Genomic DNA, 16,018 nt, shown 5'->3' on the forward strand with positions numbered 1-16,018 from the left:
TAAAAGCCTCCAAGGCGGGCGGGGGGGAGTCCACAACCTCTCAAGGGTGTTTGTTCCACTGTCGAACAGCTCTTACTGTCAGAACGTTGGCTGCACTAGCTATCAACTTCTGGAGTGGACTACTGCTATGTGCTCTAAGTGGGGTTGCCCTTTAGGATAGTTTGGAAATGGTAACTATTTATTTAATATATGTATGCCCTGCCTTTCTCTCAAGTTTTCTCCCAAGTCATATGCACCAAGTTTTCAAAGGCCTGTCTGAATAAGAAGGTTGAAAGATCTGCACTGGTTTCCAATTCGCTACCAAGCTCAGTTTAAGGCATGAACACCTGCATATAAAACATGCAAATGACTTAGGCCTCAAATATCTGAAAGCAAGCTTTCTTCTACATCAACATGCCTGAGTATTAAGGTCAGCAGGGGAGGTTCTGTTGGTCATACCGCCACCCCCTTTGATTCAAGGGGTGGCAGTGTGTGAAAAGACTTGTGTGGTGGCCACAAGATTGTAGAATGATTGCCCCTCTGGTATGTCTTGTGCCATCATGATATGCTCTTTGACAATTGGTCAAGACAACTCTTTACTAAGGCCTTTGGTCAAGAAGACGTCTTCTCCCCTCTTGTATTGCTGTTCTTTGCTACTGTTATTTAGTCACTGGTGGTTTTATGGTTTTATTTTAATGTAAATTGTATTAGGTTGGGGTATAAGAAGAAATATAATAATAAGAAATAACAGTGGAGTGTATTGGGGAGAACATAGTCATGGAAGCTGAGTGAGGTATGCAGTTCTGGATTCACACAGAAAGCCCTTGATGAAGTGGGCCAGTCTCCTCCTTCCCTTTAGTATGAGAAGATTATTCCAGTTCACAAAGCTAAGAAACAATGACATTTACTTTTATTTGAGACTGAAATTATCTGCTGATTTTGTTTTGACATTCACAAATCCACGTACACTTTCTGCTTGCTTGCTTCCGAAATCCTGATGCCTTACACTTGGAATATATATTTTTAAAGCTTCCCATTATTTCAATGCACACTTGTTAGACTGGTCCTGCAACCTGCTAACATGACTTCATGGTGGCTCGATCAGGAATGTTTTCTCAAGGCATGCTGCCAAGCACCACATCACTCACAACCTCTCAGAGAAGCTATGACCAAAAGCCAGAAATTGGTGTGTTTATGCAACACAGACCTGTTACAAATTATAGCCTTGAATAAAGCAAGCACAAAACTAAAGCAAAACGTTAGTAGGAGTCATGCCAAGATGTGGATTGAGTGCATCAGTGCTGGAGCTAACCAGTGTGGCAAAGCAATTGACCTGGAGACTGACATTTGACCTTAAGTGCCACATTCAATCCATATTTCAGTGCACACCAGGCGTCATGTGAATTGGCCTTGATTTTGGATTAACCAGCTTCCGGCAAATCTATAATAAGAATTACATAGGGGATCTACTTGCCACCTCCTACAATGGACTCTCATTGTGAGATTTGTGGTCTAGGATGATGAATTTTGGGATTTTCCAATGAGAAGCTCCACATGCTGCTCTTCATTAAACACTAAACAATTCTATCTTTCGTCACCAGCTCAGGGTGTAACTAACTTCCATCTCTCTGCAACTTGGGGTGTGCTATAATTAAGTTTAACTTATGTTTTAATGCAATAAAAGTCACAAAGTAATATTGAATGTTTGCTCAATCAATCAACTTCTGCACCCTCCTTATGATGCCGATACCTCCTCCGCACAGAGTGTCCTTGGCAGCAGCCAAAGCAAGACACTCAGTAGGACCATAAATTAATGATGCTGCAGATATGGGGCTGGCAGCTTTTGACTTGTGCCTGAAGCCAAATAGATCACAGCTTCTACTGAGCCACCATGTCCCTTTTCTCTTCATTAGCAGCCCAAATGAACTCCCAAGTGTGATTGGCAATCAGTCTGTCCTGTGTTCTCTTCAATTTGCAAGGCTATAAATAAATCAGACTGGGGCAGCTGCTTAGTAAGAACCTATGATTCATTAACTTGCTGCTGGCACTTAAAGATCAGGCTCTTTGCCTTGGACTGCTTCTGCTAATAAAGGACTACCCATCTCTGTTGCAAGGCTATGAAGCTAGCTGGTTTGTGATTAGCCGGAATACACCAAGCCAGTAAGGTGGTTGGACTGCTCACTAAAATACAGCTAATATTCATGTCTTCCCTCCATGAACTTTCTCCATGAGGTAACTTTATGTTAAATCCATTTATCCCTGTCATGGATGGTCTTGAAGCCAACTTAGACAGAAGAGTAACATAACTGCAATTTTTCATTTTTTTGTGAACCTGTGAGCAACCAAGGAAGAGATTCACAATGGCGTCACTAGGTTGATAAAAGAGTATCCAAAGGATGTTGACCTTAATCTAGTCCAGTGTTTTCCAAAGCAGGCAATATTGCCCCCTGGGGGTTGCTGGAATGATCCAGGGGGCGATGGTAGCCTTGGGTGCAATGGGGGACATTGAATAAAAATAAGGGTGTGGCAGAAGCATAAAGAAAGAAGAGAAGAGAAGAAGAAAGTTTTGAAAAACCACTCTTACATGTTTCACCTGTTGTGTAATGACACTTACTCTAGGTCTGGCATTGTTGTGGGACAGTGACAACGCCTTCCCTGGTTCAGCGTCACCCAGGCCAAAGAAACTGATCACAACTTGCCTGCCTGCTTGATCAAATCCTTCATCATATTTAATGGAATGTGGGTTCAGTGTGGTCACAAATCTGTTAACTATTAAAAAGAAACTGACTGCAAATAGCTAATCACAGTGATTTAAGAATGCTCCTGACAAAAATAAAGCCGAATATTAATAAATTGATAGCAGTGCACCAGGTTCATCCTTCTCATTAGGGCTATTTTTAATGTTATTCACAATTTTTATTTTAATATCCATTATCTTAATTTTCTGTGTGTAATGTGAATGTTGCTATGGTTGATTTTAATAAATATTTTATAATTTTAAGCTTCAATGAGTCTTATTTACAACAAGTTTCTTTACGATGTTGTAGGATGTAGGTAGAAATACAGATAGATAGAAGAATACAAATTTGTCACTGCATATTTCTATTCGGTTAAAGAAGGTAGAACTCCAGGGGGGCACAGAGTAATATTTTTTTTCTTGAAAAGGGGGCGGTAGGCCAAATAAGTATGGGAACCTCTGGTCTAGTCAACGAACTCCTTCATCTGTATGTCAAACAAGCTTACCCCGAAACAGAAAATTTCAGCTGCCAAGATATGTATCAAGCAATATTCCAGGACAAAATTCAGACAGCTTTTCCAAATGTGGAAACAATTTTCAGATTGTTACTGTTTTTAATGGTTGCAAACTGTGTTGGCAAAATATCATTTTCTAGACTGAAAAGGATAAAGAATGATTTACAGTCAATAAGCATTCTCTGCATAGAAAATGATAGACTATGACTTACTGATTATGATATAATTGATAAGTTTGCATCCAAAAGAGCTCAAAAGAAATCATTCTAACTTTGTATATAATGTAATGGCACAACATAGTTATGATTCCCCTATGAATGTTGTATATGAATGTTTTCATTTATAAATAATAATTTTTATCTTTTTTTAAAAAAAATAATTTTTATTGAAGATTTAAACAAAACATATTATCAAAAAACATATTATCCTTAATTCCCCCCCCCATTTTTCCTCCTCCCCCCCCAACTCCCCGACTTCCCTCAGTTCCAGTCTTTGGTTTCTCTGTGAATGCTATTCTCTGCATGTTACAAAGTTGTATAAATCCTTAAATTATTTAACTGATTATTGTCAATAAAAAGTTTGTGAATGTTTATTCAAAACCTGCCAAGGAGTCCAATTCACTTTGTTGCCTCTTCAAATACTTTCTAAAGGGTTCCCATTCGTCTTTAAAGTCACAGTTATCCTTGTCCCGTAGCTTATGTGTCAGTTTTGCCAGTTCTGTATAGTCTATCAATTTTTCTTGCCATGATTCTTTAGTTGGAATTTCTTCCGTCTTCCATCCTTGTGCTATTAGGACTCTTGCGGCCAATGATATGTTTTATCAATGCTAAAATTTCAGCTATGTTCTACTTTCCTTGAGTAGCTAAAGAAGAGAATGGGGTTTTGTTTCTCGTGATCAGAGCCTATTAAGTTTGGGCCTCCCCAGGTCCCCTAGTCCAGGGCCTCCACTTGCTTTAATCTGGGCCTGCACAGCATGCTTCCTCTGGCTGAACGTTCAAGGGGGAAACCTTCAGTGCTGAAGGCGATGGCTTTTTCTGCCTTGGTAAGCTTGTTTGAGCTCCAACATGCATAGATGGACTTGAGCAAGTCTCATTCTTACCTATCTACAAGGGTTGCTGTGAGTAGGAAACAAGAGGACTCGCATGCATGCTGCCCGTGGAGAATGTGAAATACGATGCGATAAAGTACAAGCCTTTTCAAGCCCTCCACAGAGTCTCAGATAAATAGGCATTTTCTATTTGCTACTACCAGTGCAGTTTGGAGATTAGTTTTTACCAAGACATAAATAACTCCAATCCAGTGACTTTTTTATTAACCGCTTTGCTCTGCACATTGAAGAAAAACGGAAGAGGGGTTGCTAATTAAATGTTTATTGTTAAGGACTTTGTATATTATATACTATAAGCCATTCTATCCATTAAACAAACCATTTAGCTCCCATAAAACTGCATTGCTGTCTGTTATTAGGTTAATCAGCATTCATATCGAGCCACACTGCATTTCCATTTAATTGCCCTTACTTAAACTTGCTTCACATTTTTATTTAATTAAGCCCAGCCAGCCACCAGAATGAAATTAATTGGGATTCAATCAGAGGATATGATTGTACCCCCTAAAGTCCATGGGCAAGGCATTTGAGCTCCCCTCCCCCGCAAAAAATAAGTAGTTACAGCTCCCTTCCCATTCAAAAGCTTGATGTTAGCGCTAAAGAGTTTCAAGAATCTAGTGAAAATATGGGATGCAATTTAGATAAAATTAAATACAGCTAAGGGTGTGGGTTTTAAAAAAGTTTTTTTTTTTAAAAAAAGTGCCGTTTGGTTTTACTATGTCTGTATTGCAAATGCAAATTTTATTGTCTAGAGAGCAGTAGTTTTCAAAATGTGTTCTAGAGAACGCTGGGATTGTCACAGGCTTGAGACAATATATGTTAAGTCAGGATCATAAAAAAAAATACCTACCCAAATTAAAGAGAAGCAGCGTTGGTGCTGCCTGAAAGCAGACCTTCATAACCCATGCATCACAAGGGTATCATTTCATGGCATATAAATGGGCAGAGATGTGCAGATGAGCCCAAGGTTGCAGCAACTAATTGTGCTCTGTCTTAAAAGTAATCCTGAAGCCACTTCAGTTTGCATAAACGTAGGCTTCTGATGCGTGGCAGTGAGTTCAACTGCCATTACACTAGTCCAAGGATAGGGAACCTGTTGCTCTCCAGATATTGTAGACTCCGACTCCCATCAACCTCAGCCAGCATGGCCAGCATCAGGGACAATGGGAGCTATAGTCCAGCAATATCTGGAGGGTCAAAGGTCCCCATCCCTGTATTTATTCTTTATTTATTGATTTGATATACCGCCCTATACTCGGAGGTCTCAGGGCAGCCCAGTGGAACACTCTTGTTCTATCTGCCTGCTCAGGTCTAATTTTGCAATAAATCTCTGCGCTATTGCAACTGAACATTTATTTTAAATCCAAAGGCTGGTGAGCATAATCTATGGGGAGATATTTACTGGATTTTCTTCACTAGCCATAGCTGTAAAACAGCAGCAGCAATTATGCTAGTGATAACACCGTGAAGCGAAGCAGACCACACTGAGATTTCAAGCTCTGGAGTGGAAGACCTTTCTCGTTCACATCTTGGCATAGCATGCGGTACAGTGGGTGTGTCCATCAAGATTCTTGAACTTTGACTTCAAGGTTCCACAGCAAGCCTAGAAATATAAAATAGTGAAATGCTCCAGATTCTACATTTCAGAACTGCAATTTGTTCTGTTTCGCAAATGCAGTTGTTAGACAAATTATGCTACGGTTCATTTCTATGCCTTTCAGCCAACGTTGCCCCTAGGTGGCTCACAAGGCTAAAATACAATAATGGAAATTATAGGACATTTCAAGTGTTCAGAGCACTTCTTGTACATTATTTCATTAATCCTTGTAACAGCTCTGTAAAGTAGAGCCCTATTTTACAGATCGGGAGTTGAGAATAGGCCATCTAATGGGTTTGTGGCTCAGATGGGATTTGAACTATGGATGTCCTTATGAGATTCCTGTTTAGATTTTATCACCTCTTCAAGACCTGGATCAGAGCAAATGTTAGCACAACCTTCATGCTGCTCATTGTCCCCTAACCTTGAAGCTGCTACACCAGCCCGCCTGTCCAACAGCCAGCTTCTACTACTGCTGAGACCAAAACAACTAGCACATTGAGTCCTTTTATGAACTTTAAATGGGGAGGTTAGCCTCAGCCACGAGAATAAAACCAATTTATGAGGCAATTAGCGGTGCAAAAACATTTCACTCTCCCCCGAGAAGCCATCTGAAGAGCATCTTACTCCAGCTGAACAGCCTCATTCCATCCCTGCATTTATGGCACACTTCACTTGTCATAAATAATAGTACTGTAAAAGTTAACAGCTTCCCATTGCTTCAGGGAAATAGAAGAAAAATGTACCAGGGCTAGTGTGGCAACAGGGTAGATTTCTTGTCTATTTGGCTGCATTTGCAAGTTATGTTGATGCAAAGCTTGCTGAATCTTTACTAGGGGTGGGGTTGGGGAGAACTTTGTTCAGTTAGCAATTTAATGAGAAACTACCAAACTGGCACTTTCGAAACCAATGCACATACCAAAAACACAGCTCTCCTTCGAAATTTGCACTTCTCCATTTTTTTGCGATGCAATCTACCCCCAAAATGTGTATAAAAATGCTACTCTTAATGCACCTATTAGTGAAATAACGTCCAAAATGCATTTTGGATGTAGAAAAAGGCATTTTGTTACAGGAAAATTGCTTGGAAAATTCCACATAAAATGTGCATATTAGGGGAAGTGTGCATGAAAATTTTGCATTGCAAAATTTGGATAAACACAAATTTCAATAGGTAGCTATGTTTTGGTGTGCAGTCTGTTTCAGAAAGTGCAAATCTGATAGATTCAGTTTTAAATGTGTGCTGAACCAAGCTTCTCCTCCATCCCTAGTCAGGAGACACTGATTCCAGTTCTAAGGGGGCTAGGGCCCTTGAAATAGTTGCATAGATAAACAGTATTATCAATAACACATCCCTATCAGGATTTCTTATGTACGCGCTCTCTCTCTTCCCAACCCGTTTACTTTCTTTTACGGTTATTCTAGCTAAAGACCTGGTTAACATCCATGTTTGAGTCATTCCGCCTTTAAATTTTGATGACTCTATGAGCCTGACAGACTGGAGCTTTTTAAAAGCTTTTAATTCTAAGCTTTCAGGCTTTAACACAGCTGGTTAAATTTGTAATGACTCTCTGCTGCTTTCCTTCTCCCTTGAACTTTCTACCTCCTTGGCAAGTGCAGATCTCCTGCTAGGTGCCAATTAAATCCTATCAAGGAAGCATACATTCATTAAGAGAATCGCTCTTTGTCTTAATGCTTCTGCATATAAGTGGCACTAACCTCAATAGGCTGATCATCTACCTGCAAAGGATGGGGAGAAAAGGCCACCTATGTATTTAAAAATTTGCAGTGAGGATTGGGGCCTGAAAAAATGAGCATTTTTAAAATCTGCAATCAGCTGCTATAGATAGATGGGGAGGTGGAATGAGAGAGGGAGGGAGGGAGGGAGAAGGAGAAATTGAGATTTGTTTGAATGATGTGCCACATTGGCACATGTCTTGTGCATGATAGCACACTGCCCCTTATCACCATTAATTTTCTGGAGACATGGCTGTTTTGATCCAGGAATGGTTCAATGCATTGGGTCCACACCAGCCTGGTTAAGAATAATAAAGGGATTTGGAAATGATATACCTCCTTTCCATTAATTAACCTCTGCCACTCTGTGTACAACTCATGCATAGCACTGCTGGGGCAGGAAGGAGGAAACAAAATCATTGTCATAGTAGCACAGCTGGTTGCTTCCTACTTTGCATGGGATCTGGGATCTAGTGCCAACACCAACACAAGGGAGCTTGCTGTCTTCTTGCACGGTCACTTCCTATCTGATTCTATGAAATGCTCTACAGATGCAGCAGTTTGGCAGGCTTCTGTACATCAAGCTATATAAACCATCAGATAACTCCTCCTTCTGGTCACGGGTAAGGGGAAGCTGACATCCTATCTCTTTCCCCCTTGACCTTTGACACCTGAGATGTATATTTTTAGGACCCACCCTATTTTTGTGATGGTAAGTTGTTCTAAACTGTTTTTAATGTCGAATTTTAAATGCTTGCAACCCAACCTGGGACCTTAGGGTGAAGGGCGAGTTGTAGTTGTGGTTGTTAATGTTTTGGTAAAGGAAACTTGAAAAGCATGAATGCAAGTCTGGCACGTATAAATGATTAGGGGATATCTCTGAAGTGGAACTGTATGTTACATATGAAATGAATGCAAGTAACCCTCACCTCAAAGCAGTTTCAAGAGGGGTGTCTTTTTTTTTTTAAAAAAAGGAGAAGTGGCAGTGAGGGGGTGTTTAACTTCTCTCTGCCCATTAAAAGGTATTTCTAAGCTGCTTGCTAGTTAAAAAAACAACCAACCCTGTGAGAGACAGTTCTCTCTTTTGCTTCTTTGATAAGGAAGAGAAAGGTAGCAGACTTGCGTGAGTGAGATTATGCACCCTCTCAAGTACCCTTTCTCATTTTAGAAATCTCATGGCTACTGCCATTTTATAAAAGCAAGCTTCTTGAATCTCACCCTCTGCAAAATTCACCCGAAAGCTATTTGAGTGATGCTTAGCTTGACATTCACTACCCATTTTGGTATGCGCTTTTGGTGTGGCATTTCTAGTATTCCCTGCATTTAAAAGGGAGATAATACAATAGCGCAGTAATGTTAACTGCCGAGAGTAGGTAAATGTCACAGATAACATTGCCAAGGGACACACACACACATACACACAAGCCAATATGTGCTTTCCAAATAAAATATTAAAATCTCATGACTCGTGTAAAATGTAAGATCAGATTTGAGAGCCACCTTGGAAATGTTAAAGGAGACACCTCACAAAATTCAGACTATTTCTGGGTACAGCTCTTTGAACATTCAAAGATGAGCGAACATGCACATCTTAATATTTAATAACATGAGATTATCTTAATTGAGAGTATTATGGGTGGCCAAAAAATATTTAATGGAGAACATTTTAGAGCTTTTATAAATAATGAGATTTCTCTAGAAGGCTACAGAATGGGTGCATTCACATGGGATTATTGCATTAGTTTTCCTGGTTATAACGTGAACACTTCTGCCCTAGTTTTTAATGTTCTTTTTATGCTGCACTGCATGTTGCATTATGGAACAGTGGTTTTTTAAATCAATATACCACAATGTTGTGTTAATTTCATTCACACTAGTAGGCATAGTGTGAAACAACAGTGGATTTAATTGGACATTTTGCTACCCTTTCTGTGCATGCATTTTTCCCTTCCCATGATTCATCCATGAAAATGGAGGACAGGAACTCTATGTCAGAATAACGCTGTGTATTTGGTCACATGGTATGATCATGGAAATGGTGGGAAATCATAGCACGAAACTCCCACGATTTTCTAAGTCAGTGAGGTTGCAAACTGATTGTTGTTGGGTGTGGTTTATTTGCACTTTTTCTAGCCATACAATATCCTTTCTGAGGGGGTCGTAACCGGACCCGCACACAGAACAGCAGCACATTGCATGTGCTGAATTGAAATGTTAAAATGCCATGGGTGATAATTCCAGGTGAACGTTAGAGAAGACCCCCAAGCTGGGCAGAAAATGGTGTCTTTTCCTGAAAAGAATACAATTTTACAGATGGGGACTTTTTATGAGGGAGGGCAGGATGTTAAGGAAAATAAACTGGCACCAATCACTGAAAGAATGAAATGCTCCCAACTCATAATCAGGGGAAAACACACACAAATGGTTCTCAGAAGTTTGTATTTTGACTCCTGTTTCTTAGTGATGTAATCAGGGCATTTTAGACTCAGGAGGTACTGGTCTAAACTGGATGGAGGTGAGGTTGGGTGGGAATGAGGAAGACCTCTAAATGGTATTGTATTACTTCACTTGGTGGGGACACGGGTGGCACTGTGGTCTAAAACCACAGAGCCTAGGGCTTGCCAATCAGAAGGTCGGAGGTTTGAATCCCCGCAATGGGGTGAGCTCCTGTTGTTCGGTCCCAGCTCCTGCCCACCTAGCAGTTTGAAAGCACATCAAAGTGCAAGTAGATAAATAGGTACCACTTTGGCGGGTAGGTAAACGGCATTTCCTTGTGCTGCTCTGGTTCACCAGAAGCGGCTTAGTCATGCTGGCCACATGACCTGGAAGCTGTCTGCAGACAAACGCCGGCTCCCTTGGCCTATAGAGCGAGATGAACGCACAACCCCAGAGTCGTCTGCGACTGGACCTAATGGTCAGGGGTACCTTTACCTTTATTACTTCACTTCTTTCAGAACATGTGAAGCCAACCCTGCTGTGTTGGGGGCTCCCCTACTTGCTCAACTGACTTGCTCCATTATCTTGCTCCAAAGTCTTGCTTGCTCCATTGAGGTACCACATCTCCCACAACCTTAAATGTCTTTGTGTGCCGTCTGGAGCAATCCACATTCTTTGGTTAAAGTGTATATTTTCAGTTCCCTTTCAGCCAGGTATCCCTTTATTTACTTTGGGACACACAGCTAGGCCCATCCTCTTCCTCCCTCCTACAATGGACAGGTTCTTGCCATAAAATTTTTGTCTCTCTGAGCAGTCCCAACCATCTTCAGCTGTGGCATGAGAAACAAAACAACCTCTGCTTAGGCTTTGCTCCCTTGCAAAACAATAAGGAGATTGTCTGCATTCATTTCTCTTACTAGTCAAACAGCCCTCAGAGCTGCTATAAAATCCACATTGGTTCAAGCGAACCAGGAAAATGGCAAAATTGGCTATTTTTGTCCTGTTAAAAATACAGCTGTCTTTGAGGTGAAGCATCTTAAGGTGGCACTGTTGCTTCATGGTTAGAATAGTTCGCTCTTGCTTGTTTTGTATTTATTGCAAATGCTCATTGCCAGAGATTTTGCCCTGAGTCGGGAGGAAGCCAGGCTCACACCACAGCTTGAGAGTTTGCTTTGAGCATTGGGTTAACAATGTAATGGATCCATGGGACACTGTGGGTGAAGACAGATGGAGGTTGGAAACAGAGCTCAAAGCAAGTTCTCAAGCTGCGGTGTGGGCCCTGGCTTCCTTCTGACTTCACAACTGAAATGACAGGCATAGGGTGTACTGCCAAAAGAAAGAGAGGACACAATTTTGCATATACCAATGTATAGATATAGACACAAATTTAAATATATTTCCTATAATTTAAATACAAATATAATAACAGCTCTCCAAAGCGGGAAACACATCAGATAACTTGTGTATCTCCTCAGTCTGTTGACCAGTGCTGTTAGCTGTTGACAGACTACTTTAGGCCTCTTGCTCGCCCTCCTTTCTTAGGGTTTCTTATCTTTAAATCAGAGTTGGACTGGACAGCCCTCAAACAGAGGACACCTTCAGATATTGTACAAATTAATAGTGCAACTGCACTTTGAGTACTGTGTACAGTCCCGGTTGTCTCATTTCGAAAAGGATATCGTGGAATTGGAAACGGTTTGGAAATGGGCAACCAAAACAATTAAGGGGATGGAGCGTCTCTTCTATGAGGAAAGGTTTGCAGAGTTTGAAACTTTTTTAGTTTAGAGAAAAGCCAAGGGAGTGGTGACATGACAGCAATTTGTACAATTATTCATGGTTTGGAGAAAGTGCATAGGGAGACCCTGCTCTCCCTTTCTCATTATATAGAACTTGGAGAGATCCAATGAAGCTGAATTTTGGAAGATTCCAAAAGAAAGCACTCTTCACACTGTGCAACAGGCAGTGATTGGTCAGCAGCTTAAATGGCTTTAAAAGAGAATTATACAAATTTATGGGGGGGGGGGAATGGCTATGTTTTACCTCCACTGTTGGAAGCAGTATGGCTCTGAATACCAGTTGCTGGGAATCACAGGTAGTGGGAGAGAGTGGTGTTGCAGTCAGCTCCTTGTGAGTTTCCCTCAGGCATCTGGTTGGCCACTGTGAGACCAGGATGCTTGACTAGATGGGCCATTGGCCTGATCCGGGAGGCTCTTATTATCACCTTAGAGGATTGACCTTTGTAAAGTAGGTCACATGACCACCCTCATCCAGACCAGCAAATCAAGCACTTGACACAACTTCCCATGTGCTGCTGCAGGTGACCTGTCCCCCTTCATTTTTGAAAAAAATGTCCATATAACTTTAATGAGTTTATCCATACACCTTTGCTGTATTATTATTATTTTAAGTGCTAAACCTCTCCAGGGTGAGTGGGTAGTGACAATGTAAGAGCCATGGGCAGCCAGCTTCTGCTTGAAACTCCAGAATCATTCCCTCCACCCCAGAACTCAGCCCTGTACAGGAGTCCTTGGGTATATTTGAAAGGAACAGAGTGAGAGTGCTGTGATTTATCACACGATCAGGATTCTTAACCTTATGGGGATCCCACCTGTGAACAGCAGGCCATCAACTCTTCCCACTCTGATATGGGAAAGGCAGGTTAGAGAGGGTGGAGCTTGGAAGAATGGCCTCTCGCTCCTGCCTGATTGTAATCACAGGAGAATGATACCAGAAAAGGGTTATGGAAGAGGAACGAAGTGCATCTATTGCCCATGTATTGTGCAGTGGAGGTTCAGATAGTTTCCCTCCGCCTCCTCAAGGAAGCGCTTCCACAATTTGAAAAAGGATTAGACCGCTTCGTGGAGAATAGGTCTATCAATGACTCTCAGCCACATTCTGCCAGTGGCGGTGGCTCCTTTTTTGTAATTCTGGTGGAGCAGGGAGGAGTTCTCCCTCTTCCTCTCACCTTGTCTCTCAAATCAGCAGGGCTAATGGAAGCAACGGGAGACAGAATGCTAAACTACCTCCAGAGCCATAAGCAATCCTGAGGTACTTGCGAGGCATTTTCCTAATTAAAGTGCAGCATTTTGTCATTAAGAGGATGCGATTTCCTTCGTCCTCTGGTATTTTGCCTAACTGTTTACTCTGCCCTTTTCTCCCTAGATCAAATTGCCCCTTCACTTAAAAACATCAGTTTCCCCCCAGGACATAGGGAGGAAAAGAACAGAAAGCTGTCCAGAATTTCCTTATTAATGGCAGAAAAGAGCAGGAAACCATAGAAGGCAGAGTTAAATTTGTCAGCTTGGAAGGAGGCAGGCTGCTGGCAAGACAAGGGCAGGCTGTAATACAGTATGAAACTGTTAACCACAAAATGAAATAAATGCTCCTCAGGGAAAGATCTTACACTAATGCCTATTACCTTAATAGCCTTGTGGTTAAATTCAGGGGGTATGGGTTCCATTGTTATGTTGCATTGGTCTTGAACGGGTGGTCTTAATTTGAAGTCACTTGAAGAACAGATCATTATAAAAAGGCTGAGGGCTGCGCAACATGCCGCAATGATTGCGGCAGTGATTAGGCATGTAGCGCCTCCAGCCAGCAGATGGTGCTGCATTATCTCCTTACTGCTGAAGAAGATGTGGTCTTCCATGGCCACATCCATTAATTTAAACTACTATGCTTTCCGCAAAGAATCCCAGGCACTGAGAAATTTAGCTCCGTGAGGGGTAAACTACCAGAACTATTCTTTTGAGGGAATCTGTGCGCTTTAAATTGACGATGTGGGTGAGACCTGTTATCATCCTGTTCTAAGTAGGATCTGGAACTTTAGTCATGTTCCTAGGATGTGTACTTCTGGAGTGGTCATTTAAGAAAGCTTGCTTATTGAAGGACGTATCACAAGTGACTGGGCACAAGCATCGCTGTGGTCACTCACATCTCAATTATACATCTTAGATCACTGAGTACCAAGCAAACTGTGACTTCTTAGTCTTTGTGAATGGAGTGGACTCATCCGGACAATATTTCAAAAGGCGAGTGACAAAAAAGATCACCTGCAGCTTCCTAGTGCAGTTTATGGTCCCTGCAGTCAGTTATCACAACAAAAGAACATAAGAAGCACCTGCTGGATTGGGCCAATGAACCCATCTGGTCTAGCTTCCTGTTCTCATAGTGGCTGAACAATTGCCTGTGGGAAACTAGTGAGCAGGTCTGAGTGAAGAGCTCTTTCCCTGCTCCTGCAGTTTCCAGCATCTGGTACAGTGGTACCTCAGGTTAAGAACTTAATTCATTCCGGAGGTCTGTTCTTAACCTGAAACTGTTCTTTATCTGAGGTACCACTTTAGCTAATGGGGCCTCCTGCTGCCGCCATAGGGCGATTTCTGTTCTCATCCTGAAGCAAAGTTCTTGTTTTTTAAATTGTATTTTAACCAACTTGTTTTTATTATTGGTTGTTAGCTGCCCTGAGCCCGGTCTTGGCTGGGGAGGGCAGGGTATAAATAAATTTATTATTATTATTATTATTATTATTATTATTATTATTATTAACCCAAGGTACTATTTCTTGGTTAGCGGAGTCTGTAACCTGAAGCATCTGTAACCTGAAGCGTCTGTAACCCGAGGTACCATTGTATTAAGAAGCATTGCTGCCTCCAACTGTGTAGACAGAGCATAGCCATTGTGACTAGTAGTCATCCATAGGCCTCTCCTCCACGATGATCACTTTGGGCCAAAGTAGATGTGATGCTTGGGGAACCTCAGGCCTGGGGCAAGGAGGACAGGAAGGTAGCCCTCAAGGCCTCTCTGTTCAACTCTTTGGTCTTTCTTCAGGCTTCATCCCTTGCTGGCTCTGCTTTGGAGTGAGTCCTTAAACAGGGATATTGCTTCTTGCTTGTTGGATGGCGAATGGAGAGATGGTGGGGAGTACATTGGGGGTGTGTAGAAAGTTCTGACTTTGGCCTGGCTGCACAAAGGTAAGAGTCATAGCCATAGCTCTGTGCACTTTTGCCTCGGGCCATGCTCATCATGCTCACGTGCCCCCCCCCCCAAAGCTTTCCCATTTGAGAATATGGCCCTTGGTCTAAAAAAAAGATTCCCCACAACTTTGCTCAATGCGTAATTAGAAACCGCAAAAAGTTTTTAATAGGAGATGGGATGGAAGGTTTAACCCTTTTCCTCTCCATGTGCTGTGGGCCCAGTGACCTCCTCGTGGCTCCCATTAAATGAAAACAAATACCATGTCTAGTTAGTCCTTCAAAATTGCTATTAAGGAAGCCTGGCCCTTCTAAAATGCAGGAAGAAATGGCAAGCTAGGAGAAGTCAGGAAAGGGAGCCTTTATAATGTATCTTTATTCATGCACACTGAGAAAGCTGTTCAGTGGAGCTTTTCCTGTCCATTCCCGTCCAATGGAGGGTTTAATCGAAGCAAAACCTTCTAGAGAGATCTGAAGCTGGCAATGCAAAAAAACACCAGGCTATGTCCATTGGCAAGCTATGACTGACTCCTGCATGAAGAGTTGGTTTATAAATGGACTTCATGACCTGCTGTTAAGGGAAGGTGCTTCCCTAGACACACCAGCAATCTGTTGCAGGCTGTGGAAGCGGGAATGAGTGTTCACTTTTGTTAATTTGAAGGTCTGATCATATACATAGGGTGTGGGCAGATTCCATGCTTTGCTGCTTTGTTCATAGAACCTCAAGATCTACCAACAAGAGCCAGGTACAAAAGACATAAAGTCCATTCCTGGTTAGGGTCAAGGCTGGTACGGGGACTCAGCAGTCTCAGGAAATGGATGTGAGGTACCCATGTTGTGTGGGAGCAGTAGTGGAGATTCCTCTTGAGCCCCCTGGCCATGCCACTCTGTCGAAAGACAGTGCTGTGTGTGCACCATGCAGCATGCTAAGCTAGCTTG

This window comes from Podarcis cretensis (assembly GCF_951804945.1).
Source record: "Podarcis cretensis genome assembly, chromosome: 1".
Taxonomy (NCBI): domain Eukaryota; kingdom Metazoa; phylum Chordata; class Lepidosauria; order Squamata; family Lacertidae; genus Podarcis; species Podarcis cretensis.